The sequence below is a fragment of the Leucoraja erinacea genome, chromosome 5, assembly GCF_028641065.1.
Source record: "Leucoraja erinacea ecotype New England chromosome 5, Leri_hhj_1, whole genome shotgun sequence".
Classification (NCBI taxonomy): domain Eukaryota; kingdom Metazoa; phylum Chordata; class Chondrichthyes; order Rajiformes; family Rajidae; genus Leucoraja; species Leucoraja erinaceus.
Genome location: NC_073381.1, coordinates 39481343 through 39506595, shown reverse-complemented (window position 1 = coordinate 39506595; position 25253 = coordinate 39481343).

Sequence of the window (25253 nt, the reverse complement as noted above, 5' to 3'; positions counted from 1 at the left end):
TCCAGCACACAACTGCATTCATCCTGATTTTTCTCACATAGTCCTCCCCACTTCTTTCCACATCCCCACCCTGCATTCTCAATCATATTAAATATGTAAATAAATAGGTAAATACCAAAGTGAGGTAGAAAAAAACATGGCAGCACAGTGGCGCAGGTGGTAGAGCTGCTGCCTCACAGCACCAGCAACCTGGGTATGATTCTCACCAACGGTACTGTATATGTGGAGTTTGCACGTTCTTCCCATGACGACACTGCTTTCCTCTTGGTGCTGCAGTTTCCTCCCAAGACATGCAAGTTTGTAGGTTAATCAGTCTATGTAATTATTCCTAATGTGAAGGGAGTGGATGTAAAAGTGGACAGTCCACCCAGGAAGCATCTTAACACAAAGCACTTGCTACTTCCCGGTAAGTTTGAATACACGGCTTTGTTTCCATTTAAGCAGCAAATTCCAGGCCATAATTTTTCCACTGCTGACAGCCGGTTCACATGTTGGTACAATAAAAATAAAAGTAGTCCAAACAAAATGGTTTCATATATCTGAAAGTGACAGCAGAAAGTGTAGGAATATGAATCCTTATTTACTTTTAAGGCAATAAATCTATAAGATGGCAGAAGGCTTCAGTATTAAGTAAAATCTCTTTAACCAACATGAATAGTTTGTCCGCCGTACTCTGTTGGTTGTTCAACGCTGAACATGTTTGAAGTTCAGATTAGTAAGGTACATCAGCATCGGGAAGCTTTGGAGATACCCATCATTCTTTGACTGTGACTGAACAATGGCTTGGCTATTGAAAGCTTTTTTTGGAAGATCAGATTAGTAAAAGCGATATAGTGGGTTTAACATAGATGAGCTGGTGATGATATATGACTTCTACAGATTCTAATGCTTTCTCTTTTCATAAATCCCACTGCTGAAGTACTACAATTCCATGAAGCATGGGCCCCTCATTATTTTAGTTTATTTGAGTCATATCAATATAATGCAACTGGCTCCTATCTAATTTGGATGATTATCGTTCCTTTTACACCTTCTCACAATATGCGTATTTCTGACACCCCAAAGATTACTCATCATTTACAAGTGTGTAAGCCAAGTGGACTATCCACCATTTGACTGGGTGATAGCAGGCAAAAAAATTCAAGTGACTGACTTAAAACATGACATGTGATTAGCGACCTTTCCACCATTCTAAACATTCACACCGTGGCTACCATTTTCAAACAGCACTTTTCCAGGTTACTCTGATAGCAACCCCACAACCTCATTCACTAACTTGCCAACTGAGCCATTCGGAGACTGAAGATAGATACAAAATGCTGGAGTAACTCAGTGGGACAGGCAGCATCTCTGGAGAGAAGGAATGGGTAATATTTGAAGACCAGTCTGAAGAAGGGTCTTGATCTGAAATGTTGCCCATTCCTTTTCCCCAGAGTTGCTGCTTGTCCCGCTGAGTTACTCCAGCATTTTGAGTCTATCTTCGGTGTGAACCAGCATCTGCAGTTCCTTTCTACACATTCAGAGACTGAAGCTGGTTGATATAAATGTCTTTATTTACCAAGACCCTCACGGGCAGAATTTCCAAACTCAGAGTAAGTCTTTATCTTATTTAAAAAAAACAAAAAGGAACAATGAACAATTACCTACAGTTTCAAAAGCTATAATTATCAACTTAGCTTTAACATTTTGAGTGTAGACAGGTAGCTTGGCAGAATTACATATGTACAATGGTTCCCACTGTAGCTGCCAAAACACCTCTGAATAATCAAACTCCTTTGCTGGGACAAACTGATTCATATGGCTGGTCTCGAAGCTTCTGAGGCAAGAAACCCAGACATCCAAAATACACCTCTTTTGTTGGAGTGTTGAGGGATGGCTCCCTGGATACACAAACAAGACAATATTATAAGACCAGATAAACTATGCATTGAATGGCAGGGCTATGCCTTTAACAATAGGTTAATACATGAGATTGGCCACTCTTAATGCCTATCCTGATCTCTTCATGGAGATTTCCATGTCAACTAACATGTATATTATACTGTCTGCAAGGGCACTGCTCAATATGCCCCACATCCAATGATTGGCTTCAATAGTGTTAAAGCATCCTTGCAAGTTAACTTGTGAACAGGTTGTTTTGCCAATTTGAAGATTGGTTGGTATTTTCATAAATATTTCCTATCTACATAATTCCATAACTCCTGAATACCCACCAACGGCAGGTGTACATAAACTCCACCACATGAAGTTGTACAGTCTGAATAGTGGCCGATTAGGAAAAGGGGAGATGTAACGAGACCTGGATGTCATGGTACACCAGTCATTGAAAGTAGGCATGCAGGTGCAGCAGGCAGTGAAGAAAGCGAATGGTATGTTAGCATTCATAGCAAAAGGATTTGAGTATAGGAGCAGGGAGGTTCTACTGCAGCTGTACAGGGTCTTGGTGAGACCACACCTGGAGTATTGCGTACAGTTTTGGTCCCCTAATCTGAGGAAAGACATTCTTGCCATATATTGAATTGGAGGGACGTCAGAGACGCCAGAGTTTAAGAATTGTTGGTGCTCAAGAAGACAAAGAGGGGAATAAAGATCTCTGCGATTTTGCTGCAGACATTATAAAAAGTCTTAAATTTAGATCAAAAGCCTCTACTAGGTAGGGCACACAGAGCACTGAGACGTTGCCCAAGTATGTGCGCCCCCCCCCCCAGGACAACTGATAGTGAAGGTGCAATATGACCATGTTTTGGATGACATTATGAAAAAAATTGTTGGCAGCAGAAACCTCTTATTTGAAGGAGACAAAATCAGTATATTCAGAGATTATCCTGTAGAGGTCGCCAGGCGGAGAGTGCTTTTTACTGAGACAAAAGGAATCCTTAAGAAGATACAAAACGTGAGATATGGACTGATGTATCCTGGACGTAAATGCTGGACTTGCCAGCAAAACTCACAACCACGGTAAGAAACTTAATTTACCCCCATGATATAAATTCATTATCGAAAGTGGAAAACTCCATTATCATCAAAATGCCTGAGCCAAATACCTCTAGTGACTGACAGTCTCAATTGGTAAAATTCTCCTCCCTGATATATTATGTGTAATTTCTTCACCAGGGCCTTGAGTAGGAAAAATGCAGGCTGATATAGTGAAGTACCAAGTTGTATCTCACTTTTAGTGACACTAATCTTTTGAAGAGACATTAAACTGAGCCCTCAGGAGTATGACATTATTTCATTATTGAGGTATCCCAAGTGGTATAGCCAGTGTTTACCACTAATTAGAGTCACTTAAACAAATTAACCAACCATTACTAGATTTGTTTTCATAGGAAATTGCATATTAGCTGTCCCAATTTCCTCCATTGCAACAATGATTAACAAATGCAAGGCCATGAGCATAATCAAGGACCAGTCTCACCCCAGTCATGCTCTCTTATCCCCTCTCCCATCAGGCAAGAGATACAGAAGTTTAAAAATGTACACCTCCTGAATGAAGAACAATTTCTTCCCAGTTATAATCGGACAACTGAATGGTCCTCTCATCAGCTAATCATTACCCCACTAGTGAGGTCCTGACCTCCCAACTACCTCATTGGAGACCTTTGAACTATTTTTAAATCAGACAATATCAGACTCTATCTTGCACTAAATGTTGTACTCTTTATCCTTTATCTATACGCTATAGACGGCTTGATTGCAATCATGTAGAGTCTTTTCTTTGACAGGGTAGCATATAAACCGAAGCATTTCACTGTACCTCAGTGCAAGTGACAATAATAAAACTAAACTAAAATAATTAGCACACCCAGCTACAGGAAAGATGTAATTTAAGTTGGAAAGGGTGCAGAAGAGTTTCACCAGGATATTGCCTGGACCTCCAGGCTTGAGTTGTAGGGAGATTTAGGGAGAGTTTGGGTAGACTGGAGCTTATTTCTTTGGTGTGTAGGAGGCTGAACGACAAACTTTTTAAGGTGCACAAGATCATGAGAAGCATAGATAAAGTGAACACTCACAGTCTTTTTTCCAGGGTACAGGATTCTAAAACTTGATGGCATAGGCTTGGGGTGAGAAGGAAGAGACTTAAGAGGGACCTCAAGTACAAATTTTTCACTAGGAAGGAAGAGAGTATATGGAATGAGCTGCAAATGAAACTATAGAAGAAAATGCAACTGCAATGTTTGGACAGATACTGTATATGGATATGAAGAGTTTAAAGGGCTATGGGTCAAATGCAGGCAAATAAGAATAGCCCAGTATGTTAACTTGGTTGGCATTGACAAGCTGCACAGACAGTCGGGCTGGATTCATGCAGTACAGCTCTGAGAAACTATGACCAGGAAGTACTGGTAATTGCTACGATCACCCCCATATGCAGACAAGTAGCTGCAAGTATATCTCTTTTCTTGCTTTTGTTTTACATGTACGGTGAATGAGGATATTTCATTCTGACTTAATCATCACGGAATGTGCATCTGTGTGCAAATTAACAAATTGAAATCACAGTTGAGTTTTCATCTGAATTCGCAACAGATCTAGGAAATCATTTCGTTGTCTCTGTACTGTACACTGACAATGACAATTAAAATTGAATCTGAATCTGATCTGAAATCACCATTTGTAATGTTTCTAGATCCATGAATATCAAAAGGTAGATATTGGAGGCTGGTAATATCCAGCAATAATTCTATCTTGGTAAATTACTGTTGTGTTGAATCTCTCTTTCATTTATTCATAAATTACTCTTTGCTTAATAAAAAATATAAAAGGGATTAAAAAGGTAATGATTTCATTTATTGAAAACTCTGAAATAAAAGACTAATATGTGGGCAATTTGATGATAGGAGATTTTATAATATGATACTGCGTTGTCTCATTATTAAACTCAATAAATTCCAATGTCACAGATGGTTGGTGAAACATATGATTTAATCTAAGGGCAAACCAGTCTACCACTGGCCACCAGTTCCCTGCAGGCAACAAAATTAGATACAAATGAAAAATAATAAAGAATATAATCGACAATTGACCTCCTGTTTGTTGCAAATAAACAAAAATTAACAACATATATTTGAGAATAATGTGGAATATTAAAATAATGTATTATTCCTAATCATCTCACCTTGCTTGGTCACCACGTTAATTTAGCTTTAAATCTTCTTTACAATTTGGCTTGAAATACCTGATTTATTTTTGTATTAATTGCAATTAAACATCTGTTCCAAATTTCTGGCCTGGCATTAATAATAATAATAATAAATTTTATTTATGGGCGCCTTTCAAGAGTCTCAAGGATACCTTACAAAATTTAGCAAATAGAGTAAAAACATGTAAGCGGAATGAAATAAATAGTAAAGACATCACCAATACACAAATTAAAGACAGAATTCAATCCAAAGACAAAAATCAAAAACACAATATGAAGTTGTTGACATGTTCAGAGTGGTCGGATTGATTTGCGTTAATAGCCCTTTCATCTTTTGATGTCTACCTGTGGTAGCCAATATCTAAACAATTCATAAGACCATAAGACATAGGAGCGGAATTAGGGCACATGGCCCATCAAGTTTACTCCGCCATTCAATAATGGCTGATCTATTTTTCCCTCTCAACCCCATACATCTACTTTCTCCCCATAACCTTTTATCGCCCTTATTAATCAAGAACCTATCAATCTCCACTTTAAAGATACCCAATGTCAGCCTCCACAGATGTCTGTTGCAAGTAATTTCAGTTTCACCACTCTCTGACTAAAGAAATTCTTCCTCATCTCCATCAATAGGTACATCCTTTCACTCAGAGGCTAAATCCTCTGGTTTTAGACTCTCTCATTACTAGAAACATCATTTCCACTCTATCTACTGTAGGCCATTCATTATGTAGAAGGTTTCAATGTACAGGCCACACACTTTCAAAGGCTCATCATCTGTTAATCCAATCATCCCCAGGATCATTCTTGCAAACCACCTCTAGACGCTCCCCAATGTCAGCACATTCTTCTGCAGTTTTAGGGTCCAAAACTGCTCACAATATTCCAAATGTGGCCTCACCAGTCCCTTATAAAGCCTCAACATTGCATCTTTGCTTTTATATTCTCGTACCTTTGAAATGAATGCTAACAATTATTTGCTTGCCTTGTTGCTGACTTTCTAAATGACCTTTTGGGAATCCTGCATCAGCACTGAAGTCCCTTTCCTTCTCCTATTTCTAAATTCTCTACCCATCTAGAAAATAAGCCATGCCTTTATTTATTTTATCAAAGTATTCCATTGGCCATTTATTTGCCCTCTCTCCCAAACTGCCCAAGTAATTCTGCAGACTCTTTGCTTCATCAACACTACCTGTCCCTCTGCCTATCTTCATGTCAGCCGCAAAAGCCATCAATTCCATCATCCAGATAGTTAACATACAAGGTGAAAATAGTGGACCCAACACCGACTTGAGAAGCCTAGGGGCTTAACAATAATCATAGCCCTCTTACAACATGAAAGGTCCTCACATGCACCTTCTATTCCCATGGACTTGTCAGCAAGTGCACCTAGTTCTAACAATGCACTCTGATCAGCACTAAATCATGAATTGGTGATTATCATTATTATTTTTTAATTTGTATTTTTATTAGAAGCAATGTACTGTAGTATAAGACTGCAGCATATGACAAAATACATTTAATGTATATCTTCTATTTTAAATTTAACAAAAGGGAAGTAGAACAAGAGAGAAAGAGCGAGAATGAGAGAAAGTGAAAGAAATAGTGATGTGTAAACCCCTAGACAAGCAGATAGTGCAGTCCAGGAGTGAACGAGTAAAAGCCTATAGAAGAGTAAGAAGCCAAAAACCAAAAATAATAAAGAAAAAGAAAAAAAGAGACCCTTGTACGTTGATATATGTGAATTGGTGATTATGAAGGATAGTATCCATGTTTACATAACAACCACTCTGCATAAACTGAGATTGCTATCCATAATTGTGATCACATGGCAGAGCAGATTCTGCCAAATGGCCTAATTCTGCTCCAATGTCTTAAGAATCTTATAAAGTACAGTGGCAGAAAGATATTATTCAACAATCCAGTGATTCCCCTGCCTTTTTGAAGGTTCCCCCGCTGCAATGTTTGATAGCATCGGGCATTGTTTTAAAGAGGTTTATAGTAAAACCATTTTCAATGCAGCCTTTCTTGAAAATTTCATTGAATGTGTTTCTAGTTGGCCGTTCAAATGTCTGAGATATATAATCGTGCTCTGGCCTTATGTAAATTTATCTCATGGTCTTAATGAATATTATGATTCAGAGTATGCAAGGCTCAAGTGTTAATCCCGGCTAAATTGGACCAGCTAGGACTTCAAAATGGGGTTAAGCTTCAGGGTTGCTGGGAGATTTGGTCAAATTGGAATTACTCTCTGCAGGGCTGGGGCAGGCTGCAAAGAGGAGCCAGAGTGTCTGGAGCTTAGATACAATTTGCAAGCAAAGAATGGGAAGCCCTGCAAACCCTGTCAATCTGGTGCAAAATGCATAGAATGGATTGGATGGCTACAAACCAGACAAACACCTTGTAAATAGTTGTAAATAGTGTTGCAGAGTCTGACTTTGCTAAGTGTTGATTGGATGAGGTGTTGAACTTTGTCTGAGTTTTCTGTTAATCAGGGCAAATGTTTCCAAGTTGACCATCTCAAAGTCCGTTGTCAATACAATGTATTGAACTGTTATATCATTGGTTTAGGGATCTGCCTATTTTATATGGGGTTAATCGATATCTGTAATTGGGTGATTAAGCGACCACCCCCATGTGGTTCGACCCTCGAGGTCCCGGGACATAAAATTCCATGATCACGAGTCTCAGTGTCGATCTTCTGGAGGACTGCGTAACCTTCTGGAGTGCCTCTGTCTGAGCAAGGCCTTGAAGGCTTGAACAGGCAGACACAAAGATCGAACCCGCGGTGAGATAGGCAGTGTGTGATCTGTGACGCACTTTTGGTAAAATAAAGTGTAGTTGATTCAAGTGCTTGATTCAGTGTTTTACTGAAACTAGACTGGGGGGAAGCTTAGAAACGAGCAATTATCACAAGCAATTTGAATCTGTGGTGCATTGTTAACATCAATGTAGGCCTCAGGCTTCTCCACTCACTCACAGCCCTAGTAACATTACTGAAAAGACCAGTGGCCAACCTTTTCAAGATTGGCCTGTTCAAGTATTGAAAAGTAATTAATTGGGAGCAATGCTGGGAAGAGAGATACGCAGGCATTTAAACAAAACTGCAAATGTAAAAAATCAAATAAAAAGTCTGAGGAAGGATCCCGACCCGAATCGTCACCTAAACCGTAACCGCCAATTTCTCCAGAGATGTTGCCTGATGTTGAAATAATTCACAACTTTGTGTCGATCTTCGGTATAAACCAGCACCGGCAGTTCCTTTCTATGCATTTAAAAACAGTGTTTCTTTTTCATTTACCATTTACTACCTGTTTATTTGTTAATAAACTATTTCAGATTAGAAAGATTCATAAAACTGGATAACAGAGACTCATTTTGTGTAAGGTCATAAGGAATAGTAGAATTATGCCAATCGTCTATGCCATTCAATCATGGCTGAACTATCTCTCCCTCCGAATTCCATTCTCTTTCCTTCTCCCTATAACCTCTGACACCCGTACTAATCATCAATCTATCTATCTCTGCCTTAAAAATATCCACTTGCTTGGCCTCTATAGCCCTCTGTGGCAAAGAATTCCACAGATTTACCACCCTCTGACTAAAGAAACTTCTCTTCATCTCCTTCCTAAAAGAACATCCTTTAATTCTGAGGCCATGACAGAGAAGCTGTGAGGCTAGTTCCAGACTCTCCCACTAATGGAAACATCCTCTCCACATACACTCTATCCAGGCCTTTCATTATTCTGCATGTTTCAATGAGGTTCCCCCCTCATTCCTCTAAACTCCAGCGAGTACAGGTCCAGAGCCGACAAATACTCATCATAAGTTAACCTACTCATTCCAGGTCCATGTTTGTCCATGTTGCAAGAGAACGCTGTATATCATGAGGTTAACTAGCTGAGATAACACACAGGAACATTGGGCAGGGCTATTGTACAGACAAGGTCACTTGATAATACGTCCAAAGGTACATTCATCCTGATTGGGGAAATCCACATTTTTTATTTAAAAAAAAAAATAGGTGCAGGAGGAGGCCATTCGGCCCTTCGACCCAGCATTGCCATTCATTGCAATCATGGCTGATCGTCCCCAATTAATAACCCGTGCCTGCCTTCTCCCCATATCCCTTGATTCCACTAGCCCCTAGAGCTCTATGTAACTCTTTTAAATCGGAAAAACAAGCCAATGTAGGTGGCTCTGGCTATTATTAAATAAATAAGTAGTCCCATCAGTTGGTCAACAGGGGACAGAAATTTGCTGGAAGGTGAAGAGTTAAGTATGATGAATAGGATGAGGAAGAAAAGTTAATCTTGGCCAAAGTAACAAATTGTGAGGGTAACGAAGACCTGGTTGAGGAAAGTGTCAAGAAAGTGGAAGACGAAATGGTAGCTTGGGGTTAAGGGAGAAAGTGGATCAACCAGTTGTCATCCACAAATTCCATAGAATGTATAGTGGTTCCCAAAAGAGAAAATTGGGATCCATGAACCTTTAGCAGTAGCAGGGAAAGTGTAGAGAAATAATAGCATAACACCTAGAAAATAGTAATATAGCTGGATACTGAAGGTAAATAGGAGTTTTGAGTTTGTAAACTATAGAATAGATAAAGTGGATCCAGTTGACATGTTTCTGAACTTTAGAAAGACTTCATGGCACACAAAATATGTGTGCCATGAATACAACTGTATTGGGATATATTACCAAGGATTGATAAATAGGTGGAAAATAATAAGAATAAATGGGTAATTTGTTGGTGAAGCAGTAACTAGGGAGGGACTCATGAATTGTGGGGATCTCTGATGTTTCATAATCTAAATCGCTGATTTACGTGCTGATGTATAATATATCTCAATTTGTTGATGACGCAAAGCTAGATGGTAATACAGGCGGAGGAAGAAACAGAATGGATTTTGGGTAATATAGACCAGCTAATTAAATGGGCAAGATTGGTGGCAGATAAAATATAATGGAAATAAATGTGAAGTCATCCACTTTCACAGAAAAACATAGAAAGCAATTAGTTCTAAAGGTGTGAGACTGAAAGGTGTTGGTGTTCAGAGGGAATTGGGTGTCCTTGTACACAGATTACTGAAAATGATCATGCACACTATTGGGAAAGCAAACACTACATTTGTTTTTTATTGCAAGTAAATTTGAGTACTAGAGTAGTTATGTGGACCTCTGGTGAGACATCAACTTGCGTATGGCATGCACAGCCTAAAGTTGTAGATCTAGGGTAGACATCAAGGCCAGGACAGCCTCAGTTACTGGGTGGATGGCTTTGATGCCTGCAGATAAAGCCTCAGTGAGCATTTATTCATGATGGTCTGGATGTCTGCAGTCTGTCTGTCATCCCCCACTTATGCAGGTGATTGGCTGTTCTTGCATGGAGGGTGCGGATTCTGTTCAGGGTTATCCATTGCTTGCGATGGAGGTCAAAACCCGGTGGTTTCACTGTGGGGCCTGTGATGACCTCTCCGTTGTTGGTGTTGGCATCTTTCCAGGCTCTGCATCACTCAGTCTTGGAGTCAAAGTCTTCCAGGGATTTAACGGAAGACCAGAAGGCGCATGTTGGGCAGATTGTTCAAATCAGCATGGATGGGAAGGTCAGGGTTAGCCTCGACGGTGCATCAATCTTGCAACATACTCTCCCTTCTGCGTATGCTGGGAGGGGCAATTTGAGAGAGGACAGGGAGCACTGCAAATGAGTTGACTTAAGCATCCCTGTGATGACCCACGTTGCATAGTTAAGGACAGTATCAACTCGTTTGGTGTCGCAGTTGTTAGCCCAAGGTGTTGAGCAAAACTCAGCTATTGAGTAGACTAGGGCTAAATTTGCGGTGCGGAGGGTGTGTTCATTGGATCCCCAGCTGTTGCCTGCAAGTTTCCTGATGATGTTGACCCTTGCTTTCAGTTTATCAGCCACCCTCTTCAGGTGTTCACAATAGGTGAAGGTGACTCCGAGGTTCTTGGGGACTTTCTAAAGTAAAATTTCCTTTCCTTCTCATTATCTTATTTACACAGACTTGGTTATCACACTTGCAACCCCATAACAGACATAACAATTGATAAGAACTAAATCAATGGGTCACATAGTCTCCAAATTACTTAGCCAGTCTCACAGCTCGACCTGAGCGAGTTCTCACTGTTTTGTTTATATCCATGTCCTTGTTTTTGTCAGTTTGCTCAGTAGCTGTTTTATTTCCAGTAGGCGCTGGCTGTTGTCGCCTGTGTCGCGTTAATTGTGGTCGGTGTAGTAGGTTCGCCCTGGTCTTTGATGGTCTGGCCGTGCTTCGCGTAGTGACTTGCGTCTAGCTTGTCTGGTGGGTTTTCTCAGGTCTTGCGGAGACGTACGCGATTGCGACGGTATATGCCAGATGGGCTCTGAAACACACATGTACCGCGTCAAGTTGGCGAGAAACTATGGCTTTCTCCCAACTCTTCTTTCCTTGTACGAGGGGTTGCATTCGCACTGTCGCTCACGTGAAAGGTCTTTAGCTGACATTGCTGCTGAACGCGCTGCTTCATGCGTTCAAGCTCATACACAACTCTGGGTTCAAGTAGTCTCGCTGTTGACGGCAGAAGTGTGTGCGTGCGACGATTCATGAGGCGCTGAGTGGGACTTGTGCTCAACCCTTGCGAAGGCGTATTACGATAACCCAACATCACTAGGTAGGGGTCAGGTCATGATTTCGACATGATTCGCTTTGCTGTTTTGACGGCTGATTCTACCTTCCCGTTCATTTTGCTATTACTGGGGCTGCTGCACAAAATCCCATCCCCTCGTGAACTGGTGAAATGCAACCGATGTGTACTGCGGCCCGTTATCGCTCACAACTTGTGTCAGGCTGCCGTATCAACTTGCGAATAACGGTTGGACTGCTCGTGTCTCTCGGCCGGTCTACTTCGACAAAGTTGCTATGGTAGTCTACGGTGACGAGATAATCTTTCCCATCCCATGTAAAAAGATTTGTGTCGACCTTCTCCCATGGCCTTGTCGGCTGCTCATGAGTCATGAGTGTCTCTTTTTGCTGGCTCACCTCATAGGTGCGGCACATCACATCACATGTAGCAATATACTGCTTGATGTCACTACTCATGCCAGGCCAGAATAGGCATTCACAGGCAGCCTTCAACGCCTAGATGTGAAGAGTGTATCTTTCCTTTCATGTCTCTTAAGCTTATCGGTATGATCACACGCTAGCCCTTGAGGATCAAACCATCTTGGACTGCGAGCTCATCCCTATAGCTGTAATAAGGTGTGAGCTGCTCTGGTAGCCTATCTCGTTCACTTGAACAACCACCGATGATGACATGTTTCAGCATCTGTAGTGTGTCTTTTGCTGTTTCATCGCGAATTTTCTCGAGACGCTCATCTCGAATTGGCAAGTGTGATACCATGTTGACCTCGAATGCTTGCTCTCTGCTCAGAGTACCGCTAGCTGCACACGACAGTGTATCTGCAAGGTACATGAACTTCCCCTGACAGTAGCTGATGTTGAAATCATAGCTCTGTCGGCGGAGTAGTGTTCCTTGAAGACGCTTCGGGGCTTTCACTAGCAGCTTCTTTGCTATAATTTCCAGCGGCTTGTGATCGCTGATCATGCTGGTGAAACGACCAAATGTATATTGATGGAAACGTTCCATTGCAAATACCACGGCGAGCATCTCCTTCTCAATCGAGGCATATCGCGATTCGATATCACTTATTGCTCTGCTCTCAAACGCGATGGGACATCCCTTTTGGAGCAAGGCTGCCCCCAGTCCCTTGTTGCTGGCGACACACTGAATCGTCAGCTCATCCTTGGGATTGTAGTATGTTAAGATCGGTGCTTCCGATACCATCTGTCTGATCTTGGACATCGCTTTGTCCTGATCGGCAGACCAATCCCATGCTATGTCTGGTCTCGTCAGCTGTCTGATGGGCTCCATGGTATCAGACAGGCTGTGAGGAAAATGGCTCAGGTAGTTGACAAATCCAACTAGCCTCTGCACACCCTGTACATCTGAGGGTGCTGGCATATTGATGACATCTGCGACCTTTTTGGGGTCGGGTTGGAGTCCTGTGCCAGTGATTACATCCTAAAAAGGGTATCTCAGTTGCTTTGAAGACAGACTTGTCCTTGTTAAGTTTGATGTGTTGCTGTACACATCGCTGAAGCAACTGCTCGAGCATCAAGTCGTGATCGATGACCGCGTCTTCCATCACCTCTCCCTTACCATAGATGAGGATGTTGGCTGCAAAGCAGATCACTCCAGGGAGCGCTTGATGTAATCTTCGCTGCAAGATTTCAGATGATACACTTAAACCGAATGGCAATCGGCGTTACTGGTAACGCCCGAAAGGTGTGTTGAACGTCGTCAGATTGCACGATTCGTCCTCAAGTTTCACCTGATAGAAAGCTGAGCTCATGACGAGCTTACTGAAGATCTTCGCTTGGTCGAGATCTGGCAAGATGTCCTCAATAACTGGGAGTGGATAGTGTTCTCGCTTTGGCACTTTGTTTAGTGGTCGTGGATCGATGCACACCCGGAGATCGCCATTCTTTTTCTCCACGACCACGAGCTGGCTGACCCAACTCGTCGGCTTGTGAACTGGTGCGGTCACGTGATGCTCTACCAAGCGTTCTAGCTCCGTCTTCACCTTCTGCTTTATCGCATGAGGTAAACGTCGTGGCGGTAGGACTGTGGGTTGCACTTCCTCGTCAATCTGCAGGTGTGCTTCACCAGGCAGCTCTCCTAGTTTACCATCGACAACCTCTGCATAGCGTTCTTCAGTCTTAAGTGCTTTCTCTTTTAAGACCGTCGACTTGTGCACACGGTGAAAGCTGTCATCATTTACAAATTCTAATTCATTTGCTGGCTAGCTTTGCTTCCTAGCAGTGGTGTTAAGCCATCATTGACCACAATGAACTCCACGGAATATTTGCGGTTTGTCTTGGGGTTGAGCAGCTTAACCCAGCAAACTCCTTCCGCGTCCATTGTAATCTTATCCCACATCATGAGCTTCTTTTGACATGGGGCTAGTGTGTTGTCTACGCTGTGTAAATATCTGCATGGCAAGATGCTCACGTTTGCTCCGCTGTCCACTTGGAAGTCGACCTGCTTCCGATTGACAAGCATCGATGCGTAGACATCATCCCTAGGCCGCACCATGTTAATTGTGAGCGTGATATTATCGATGTTCTCAATGCTCGTGTCACTTCCGGCCTGGTCGTCCACTTTGTGTACTTTCTTCTTTCTGCACACTTTGGCAAAGTGATTGCGACTGCCATATGCCCTACACGGCACCGGGAGCCTGCGGGTCCCTGGAGGGAGACCGCTTTTCAGGGCTCCCGCAACGGCGACTTCTCCCGCCCGAGTTGCGGGGTTGAAGAACTCCTGGAGCGGGGCCTTACAGCACTGCCCCGCGCGGCTTGGAATGGCCGCGGGACTCTGCGAGCGCACGCCGGGGGCTCTAACATCAAGAACCCGGTGCGCGACCTTGCATCACCCGGCGTGGCTTTAATGGCCGCGGGACAATCGCCATCGCCAGCCGGGGGCTTTGACTTTGACTCTGACATCAGGGGGGGGGGGGGGGGGGGGGGGGGGGGGGGAGTGCAGTGGAGAGATAAGTTTTTTTGGCCTTCCATCACAACGATGTGATGGATGTTTATGTAAATTATGTTGTGTCTTGGGTCTATTTGTTTGTAATGTATGGCTGCAGAAACGTCATTTCGTTTGGACCTCAAGGGGTCCAAATGACAAATAAATTGAATCTAATCAAATCTAATCTAACTGTTCCAGCCGGGAGCTTCAGATTGTGGCAGAAAAATGATTCTTGAGGGCACAACCGCTGCCACCATGTTCAAGGACAAGCTTTTCCAGTAAATAAAACTCCTACGCATGCCTGAAACCCCCACGCATGCATGTACTTTATTGAGTTGTTAAAGGCACATTACACATATCATAGCAGTAGGCAAGGGCAAGGTCATCTGCATATGCAGAATTCCTGGACCAGGTAGTTGGCATGTCACTTGCATAAATGTTGAAGAGTAGTGGAGCTAGGACAGAGCTAGGGAGAGACCATCATTCAGGGTCCGGACAGGGCAGTTCCCAAGCGAGACTCTAAATCTACGGTTGCTGAGGATGGATGAGAGGGCACACATGGTGGTTTGGCACTTCAAGATTTTGGAAGCTTTCAGCAACAGACCATGGCTCCACACGGTGTCATAAGCTGATGACAGATCGATGAGAGCAACACCAGTTTTCAGGGCACGTTGGAAGCCAGCCTCTGTATTGGTAATGAGGGCAAGGTTGTGATCTGTGCAGCTTCTACCAGGTCTAAAGCCAGCTTGCTCCCTGGGCAGAACAGGTTCTACCAATGGAGAAATCCTGGCAAGCAGGAGGTGCTCAAACAACTTGTAGGATGTGCACAAGAGGGAGATGAGTCGGTAACTAGCTGGATCATCAACAGGTTTCCCAGGCTTGAGGAAGGCCATGACTTTAGACTTTCTCCAGGCCTTAGGGATAATTCCACCACAATGGACATGAGTGAATAAAGCGGCCAGCCAGTTGCGTCCATGGGGGCCACGGTTCTTCAGTAATTCCAGGTAGATCCCATCAACTCCTGCTGCTTTCCCAGCTTTGGTAGAGGACAGGCCTTTGTGTACATCAACTGGAGAGTATGGATTAGAAAGGGGGTTTGAGGATGGTGAAGAAGAGATGGACTTTGTCAAGCTCTGTCTCACTTCTTGTCGGGCATCTTTGGAAGCCTTCGAGTTTGCCAGCAGGCGAGAGGTTACAGCATTTGCTGACACCTTGGGGGGATTGTACCGGGCAGGAGCAGCTAAACCATGATGACGAAGGAGAGTCCAAGCCTTCCTGCTGGAGTGCGTAAAGTGCAAGTCATCTACAGTCTCTTGCCAGCGCTGTCTTCCTGCATCCAGGGAATCTAGCAGTTATGTGGCAGTATCTGGGTCATCCGTGGCCTCATACTGCTTTAAATGGTCTCCTGATTCAGGGAGACAGCAGGGAGTGAAGTCTTTGCGGAAGCCTCTAGGGACGTACTTCTTTGCTGCAGCCTCCAGGATCGTGCCGAAGGACTTGTAGTTCTTGGGGACAGGTTCAAGACATGATCTTTTCCCCAACTTCTTGTGTGAAGCCTGTCCAATCTGCTTTCCTGAAGTTCCAGCGTGGGAGAGGCTTGGATGAGATCGCAATGATCTGTACACCGACGAGGATCAGAGCAGGTCTATGTTGACTGTGAGGGAAGTGCAAAAGGGTCTTACGTGACGCATGGAGAGGGTGGCCAACATCGGTTTTCAATGTGAAGCAGAGCTCTGTAGTCTCTCCTCCATCTGCTTGAGTGGAATGTGCCTGTTTGCTTGGCATCATGGAGGAGTTAGCAATCATTGTTGGATGCCCACATAGCCAGTAATTCTCTATTCTCATTGTTGGTTGAGTAGCCCCAGGATGAGTGATGACTGTTAAAGTCCCCTGCATGTACTTCTGAGTGGTGGAAAGTGGGTAGCGGAGGCAGGCCACGTGACTATAGGGGGTTTATATACATTTGTGACAGTATCAGCGATGTGCGTCTCTTGTAGAAGGAGGACATCAGCATTAAGGTCCTCAGCAGATCTTGGGATGTATTCATTCTTTGCCCTGGACATTCCTTCCACATTTAGCTGGTAAATGTGTCGATATTTCCCGATGCTGCGGGAGTTTTGGCCCTGGGAAGGGCCGTTTGGGTTACCAGTCACTAGTGACACCAAAACATTACATCTATTTGTTTGTTCATCTCCGGTGAGACTACCTAGAATATATTATATACCTCCAGAGCCTTTACTTAGAGGCAATGCAGTAAAGAATCACCAGATTGATTCCTGCACTAGTAGGTTTGCGATATGAAGAGGGATTAAGCAGAGTGGGCCAAAACTCATGAGTTTGGAAGGATGATTTTACCCAGAAGGTACTAAATTTTGGAATTCTATATCCAAGAGGACCGTGGAGGTTGATCACTGGCATATTCAATTCAGACTTAGATTTATTAAGATATGGGAATCAAGGGATATGGGGGGTAGTGCAGGAAAGTGGTGTGAAAATAAAAGATTATCAGTGATGGTATTGAATGTCATACTTCTGCTTCCATTTCTTATGCCCTTATACTCTTTCACTTGATGTAACATTAGTGGAAGATCAACTGAAGCCCCAGAATAATGAGGTAAACTGTATTCTGCAATTTCTGAAACTTGTTTTATCAATGTTAACTGAGAGAAGTGGTGTAACTGCATAGAAATTCACTGCACCAAGCTTCTAGATTCACATATTCGCTTCACAGATAAGGAAGAAAAACACTCCCTTGAATAATGTTGAATTTAATTCTCTAGCATAATTTATAATGCTTTCCTAGAAATACATTTTTTTGGGGGACATTATCTAGATTTCACTGAACTACTGACTCGTATAGAACTGCACTTCACATGTTGTCAGGCATAAGTAACAAAAATCTACTCCTCCTGGAAGCTTCACAGTAATAATTGCTTCCAATTCTGTAGTTCCTTTAAGGTAGTAAAATGGCTGGCCAACAGAGCAGCTGGGTTCTGAATCCTATTTTTTTATTGCTACATCACCATCACTGAATAAGTAAATGGTTCACAAAAGATTAAAGTCTAAATGCCAATTCAAATCTGTGCATAATCATAAGCATTGGCAGAATGATGGTTGTGATTAACAGATAGAACAAAAGCAAAGGACATGAAAAGGATGACCATGTGTTTTTACTTAATGTGTACTGACAAGGTGGAGACGATATCTTTAAATGCATGTACTATTTATAATCTAAATCAAAAGGTATTATAACAAAGACAGGATATCATTATATGTAGTTTTAACTGCACAGCAAGTGATGAAGTGACCAGAATTAGAGTGTAAAGGTTTTGGAAGAGATTACATAAAAATAATGGCAATATCATCAAGAAAGGCTTGAATATAAAAATCAAGCTTTTCGTCACATTTGATAATCAGGTTAATAAGCAACAGGGGTGATGGACTTGCCATACGCTGCAGAATAGACAACAACCTTTTGGATGACCATGTTTACAAAGCAAAGTGTGCTTTGGAAAAAAAAAAAGTTTAGAGTTTACCAAGTCATGCCTGAATGTTTTGGTGGCAGCTGTGTTGAGGTAGAGTTGGGCATTGTTACATACAATGGAAATAACTAGTCTTTGTAGTGATTGTTCAAAACTCAAGTTCAAGTAGTAGTCACAAAAATCTCCACACGCTGGAATCTTGAGCTGAAAACATAGTGCACACCCCCATCCACATTAACGGGACGGAGGTGGAACGTGTTTCTAGCTTCAGGTTCCTGGGAGTCAACATCTCCGATGACCTCTCTTGGACCCACAATACCTCTACTCTGATCAAGAAGGCTCATCAGCGTCTCTTCTTCCTGAGGAGACTGAAGAAGGTCCATCTGTCTCCTCAGATCCTGGTGAACTTCTACCGCTGCACCATCGAGAGCATCCTTACCAACTGCATCACAGTATGGTATGGCAACTGCTCTGTCTCCGACCGGAAGGCATTGCAGAGGGTGGTGAAAATTGCCCAACGCATCACCGGTTCCTCGCTCCCCTCCATTGAGTCTGTCCAAAGCAAGCGCTGTCTGCGGAGGGCGCTCAGCATCGCCAAGGACTGCTCTCACCCCAACCATGGACTGTTTACCCTCCTACCATCCGGGAGGCGCTACAGGTCTCTTCATTGCCGAACCAGCAGGTCGAGGAACAGCTTCTTTCCGGCGGCTGTCACTCTACTAAACAACGTACCTCGGTGACTGCCAATCACCACCCCCCCCCGGACACTTATTATTTTTTTTTTTTTCAAATCGTTTGCTATGTCGCTCTTCAAGGGAGATGCTAAATGCATTTCGTTGTCTCTGTACTGTACACTGACAATGACAATTAAAATTGAATCTGAATCTGAATCTGAATCTGAATCTGAATCTGAATCTGAATAGTGCTGGAGAAACACAACAGGTCAGGCAGCATCTGTAGCAATGTTACACCATTTTGAGATTTAAAAAATCTAGTCTGTAATGTATCCCATCAGATAAATCATAAAAAGAGTTTAATTTGACACCTAATTCATTTCATATCTTCAGTATTAAAACATTTATGCCCATTTTCATACTCGGAAATTAGCATCTTGTTCCCTATTGCTTTTCCATTGACTTAACACAAAAGCTGTGATCGAGGACAATCAAAAGCCCATAACTTTCTTAAAAATTAAGGGAAATGAAAGAAATTTTCAGTTATTGTAGATTGAAGCATTCTGAAACAAATATGAAACAATCTTACTTAGAAGACTTGAAATTAAAGCATATAATTAGTAAGTTACCTAATTGTAGCTAATTACAAAATTCAATTACTAGATCTAGCAATTTCTTAAGAATAGATTAACATTTTTAAATAGCCTAAGTGTCCAAATAACATTCACACAAGAATTCACAATACAACATAATTTTTAAATCTCATTGTCATGGATTTATAGGCCAAATGGAAGGAATTTTATGTTTAATACCTGTAAATTAATGGCCATTTAAATCATCTTGCAAGTGGGTTTTTCTGGAACGTGATAATTTGTAACGTTGCAGTTTGCGTTGATTTAGTCCCCATATCGGCAGGAAAAATACTGCCAGTTCGTATGGGGACTAAATCACCATTTCGCAACTTAAAATGTGAATTAAACGCATCTTAAATGCATAAAATAAACGGCTTTTTTTAACCTGTCCCGTACCTGAAATCCGTTCCCGTTGTCGGCGTTGACGGCTTTAGAAGCTGGTTTTAAAATTACTCCAGCGCTGAACTAGTCGGGCAATTTAAAAAAAAAAAAATACACAGAACGCCCTTCGGAACGATTCTTCAGCAAAAGCTTGCACTCCAACCACATATATTCCGGGTCAAGGTAGGAAAAAAACACGTTTTAACCCTACCCCCCCCCCCCCCCCCCCCCCCAATAGTTTATTGTCATGTGTATCAAGGTACAACAAAAAGCTTTTGTTGAGCGCTAACCAGTCAGCGGAAAGACAACACATGATTACAATCGACCCATTCACTGTGTACCAATACATGATAAAGGGAATAACGTTTAGTGCAAGATAAAGTCCAGTACCGTCCGATCAAAGATAGTCCAAGGGTCTCAAATGAGGTTGGAGAATGAAGTTGATGCTGAGAGAAAGCATGTAGATTAAAAGATTAAAATAAAAAGGAGTCAAGAGAAAAATGGACTCCAGAATTACTGGGGCAGGGATGGGCAAAGAAGTAATTGTTGTAGCTCTCACGCTATGACTGGATAATTAGAGGTACAACAAGATGACAAACATTCAAGATGCCACTGCTCAGACCCTGCACTGTGCAGGGACAAAAATCTCATTTCAGCGATCCAGATTTATAGGAAAGTTAAGCATGAATTTGTAAGCTAGAAAATGCTCAAGAACTTTCGAGAGGTAAGGGAAAACAGATGAAAGCAGTTTTCAGGGGCAAAGGATTCAGGGGTTGGATTTCTTGTATTTATTTCTCAAGATAATACCTTCTCCAGGGATTATCATGGAAATGGGAATAATTCTCACACATCTAACTTTAGATGAACTATTTTCAATTGGATAAGAATCACTGCTCCTATCCAACGTGATACTTTATGATTCCCATTAAATGAATGTGCTGTTTTATGGTTTCAATAATGCTTTAAAAAAATCTGTGATCTTGTGGGGATATTTTTTTCTCCCCGACGCTAATTTTTTTTTAAACCTTAAAAGGCTTAAAAATATTTGAGAACTGCTTGCCCCTCACTAAAATGTCATGTATCAGGCTAAAACTGAAACACGAATGATTCCGCATATCCCACAAAGTAACAAGCATTGAGGTTCCCATTGCTACACGTTGATTCATTTAGGTTACAGAAGGAGACCTATTGCCCTACCTTGCCCATGCTATCCCCCAACAGAGCAATCCCACCAGATCCATTTCCTCTCTCCATGTTTCCCTGTCCTCCTGCATGGTATTCTCTTCCACATGTACATCAACCCCTTCTGATTATATTGCCAGTTGGTGATTGCAAAATTCCCACACATTTCCTTTGGTATATTTACTAACTATTGCTTCCTTTGAGTACTCCATTCCATTTCCCTTGTTTCTCGAAGTCTGCCGTATCAGTTCGGATGACAGCACCTTCCACATCTGTTTTTCCTGATATGCTCTTCCTTTTTCCTTCACCACGTTCTTTGTGTCTATTCCATTTTCAACATTTCTGTTCCCACCCTCATTCCGCCCACCCACATCAAGGATAGTATTGTCCTTGACCTTATCTTCATGTTTTTGATATGTTTCCACATGCGAGTCATCCAAACGGTTCGAGCCCATGGGAACCAGGGAAACTTGGCAAAATTGGCAAAGGAACCAACATTGGCATCATTGTAATACACAGAGGGTGATGGTAGAGGGGTATTTTCCTGTTTGGAAGCCTATGAGCAGAGGCCTACCACTGGGATCAGTGCTAGGACCCTTACTTTCTGTTATATTCATTAACAGTTTGTGACATTTCATAAGTTTGCCGATGATTTGGACATCGGTGAAGTTATTGATGATGTAAAGGGTTACATGATACATGATATTACATGATATTGATCAGTTAGTAAGTTGGGCAGAGCCATGGCAGATGGCATTTAATCCAGTTAAAGTGCTAGGAGATGTATTTTGGCAGGACCAATAAGGATCAAACATATACATAAATTATAGGAGCTTGGAACAGGAAGACCTTGAGCAAAAAGCAAGCTGCTGGAAGATCATAGCAGGCAGGCAACAACTATGGAGGGAAGTAAGACAAAAGGTTGGGATCCATCTTCAGATTGCTCAAGAATCTGCAGTCTCTTGTATATCCAATAGAAAGTCCTTGGTGTGCTCATTCATAGATCCATGAAAGTCTGGAAGAAGGTGCATGGGTACTTTCCTTCTTTTGCGGGAATATCTATACATAACTAAAACTCCGATCTTGTTATCTTCCGGTTTGGTGGTCCTTCTATTTGAGGAAAAACGGTTTGCGATAGCGCCACGATTTTTCACCAGTTCACTCACCATTCTCCTATACTATGAGTCCACCAAGTTTAGTTCTGATCGGTTGATTTTCGTAAAAGTTAGCGAGGTTTAAAAATCTTAAAAACCGCGCATGCACAGATCGATCTCTTCTGCCAGTCAGCGCCGCATGGATTAGTCTCTTCCCCTGTCATTCCCCGGGATGGTCCGCCCCTTCCTGCGCCATCGCTTCTTTACTGGGGCTGAGGAAAGCCAATGGAGGTTTCCAACCGGACTCTCGGAGGGACCCGAAGCAGCCCAGCCCAGCCCCAAGCAGCCCTGCCCCAAGCAGCCCCGCCCCAGCTGCAGCCTAGCCAGCAGTGGCCCAGCCCCAAGCAGCAGTGGCCCAGCCCCCAAGCAGCAGCGGCCCAGCCCCAAGCAGCAACCCAGCATCGAAGACCCGACCCAGCCCAGCCCAGCATGGGAGACCCAGCCCAGCCGGAGTCGGAGTTGTCGCCAAATGGAAAACGGAGACTCTGATCCCAGCGGAGGAGAACGACCAGCGCCTGCTGTGAGTCCCCATCGCACCGCCAATTCCAGCCTCTACCCATCTGGTCCTGCTCGCTGACCCCCCCCCCCCCCCCCCCCATGGCTCTTCTCCCGCCTTTTCTCCGAGCTCACTCCACACCTGCCCACACACCCCTCCCCCCATAAGCCCCCTGCCCACACACACCCCACGCCCACACATAACACACCCAGCCCCACCCCACACACTCCGTTGCCCACACCCCCCCCCTCTCACTCCTCCTGCCCCTACAACCCACCCCCCCCACAACCCCCTCCCACATCTCCCTCCCACATACCACCCTCACACACACGCCCCCCATACACACCCCCTTCCCACACACTCCCCCCCTGCCCCCACACCCCCCCCTCCCTCCAACCCTCCCTCACACCCCCCCCCCCTGCTCACACACACCCTCCCCCCCACAACCCCTCCGCCCGCCCGCACACCCCTTCCTTCCCCACATCACCCCCACCCACACCTCCCCACACACACACCCCTCCCACTTAGTCTAGTAGTATATATAAGTAGGGAGAATATGGCAAACTTTTACAAGCATTGATTAGGCCGTACCTAGACTATTGTGAGTAGTTCTGGTCACCACACCATGGGGAAAAATGTGGTTGATTACACTAGAAAGACTGTGCAGGAAATTCACCAGGATCTTGCCTGAGATAGAGCATTTCATTTATGAGGAGAGACTGGATAGGTTGGGTTTGTTTTACTTGTAGCAGAGATGGCTGAGGGGCATTGCTTGTGGTATACAAAATGATGAGCAGAGATATGGTAGATAAGGAAAATACATCTTCATGGCAGAGGTTATAAAACTTGAAATTATAGGTTTAATGTAAGAGGTAGTAAGGTTTGAGGGAATATGAGCAAGATTTTATTTTTCATCCAATAGACAATAGACAATAGACAATAGGTGCAGGAGTGGGCCATTTGGCCCTTCGAGCCAGCACCGCCATTCAATGTGATCATGGCTGATCATCCCCAATCAGTACCCCGTTCCTGCCTTCCTCCATATCCCCTGACTGCTATTTTTAAGTCCTATCTAGCTCTCTCTTGAAAGCTTCCAGAGAACCTGCCTCCACCACCCTCTGAGGCAGAGAATTCCACAGACTCACCACTCTCTGTGAGAAAAAGTGTTTCCTCGTCTCCGTTCTAAAAGGCTTACTCCTTATTCTTATCCAGAGTGTGTTTAGACTCTGGAACACATTGCCATTTACTTATTTGGATGTCCACTTGTGACGCCTAAGCATAAAAAGCCGTGGAACGAGTGCCAATGTGGGATTAATCGGCTGGGGGCTGATGGGCAACCTAGACATGGTGGGATGATGATGGAACTGATTATATGGTTCTGGTCTGCAGTGAGATTCCGTTGCTTAACACTTTGGTACATTCTCCACAACAACAAGATCTTTGGTCATCTACACTGGCCCAAGGACACTCATCAATCATTCAAGGAGCAGTGTTTCATTTTCCAACTTGGTACATTAAAGCCTATGAGATTCAACGATGAATTCAATAATTTCAGATAATCAGTCACTCCAGAATGCTATGTTGCATTTCAAGCAGTCAGTCATTCCTCCTTCCCACCACCATTTCAGGCCTCATTTGTCATTTGTTTACACCATCCCCAGACATAGAAGAATCAATCCCTGCTACCCTCTTTCAGCCAGCACCGTCATGTGCACCCGCCTTCTCTTGGACTTCACTGTGTCTCAGATATTCCTTTTTGTTCCTTCCACCCCTCTCCTTTTACACAGTAATTATCTTCAGGCTTTCCACAGATCTAACAAAAGCTATTTGATCTGATGTGTTAGCATTGGGACTTCTCCACATTTGCTGTTTGAGTATTTTTGAGCAGTTAGTTGAAAAAAATCAAATGACGAAAAGAGAAACTGACCGCAACTGATCACAAGTTTTGCAAAATGTCTATTACTTTTAGTTTCACCTCAGTTTACTTTCAGGCACAGACAGTTTTTCTCAATTCCTCTGTAAAGTTCCCATCCTTGTTGCAAAACCCAAAATCCTGACTTTGTAGTTCTGTGGCTTTACTCTCACATTCACATGTTTACTGTTTCATTCGTGGTTTACACTACAGACTCGGAGGATGAAACCTCCAATCTTTCTCACAGCATTTCCTTTCTGGGGAAAAGTCATTAGGCTGGAGGTGGTGAGGATGCATCCGAAGCAAGCATGTATAGAATGATTCATCCACAGGCCTCCACAAGTCACTGAACTATGAGCAAGCATGACTCCTGTAACTTCCGACATCCACACCCCATCCAACCGCACCAAAGATTTGGTAAAGTGGGAGATAGACCCACAAAGCTGGAGTAACTCAGCGGGACAGGCAGCATCTCTAGAGAAAAGGAATGGGTGACGTTTCGGGTCGAGACCCTTCGTCTGTTATGTTTGTTTCATCCTGAATGTTTGTACTCCTAAATGGAAATTAAAGTTCAAAGTAAATGTCTCTCTTGTTCATAACACCATT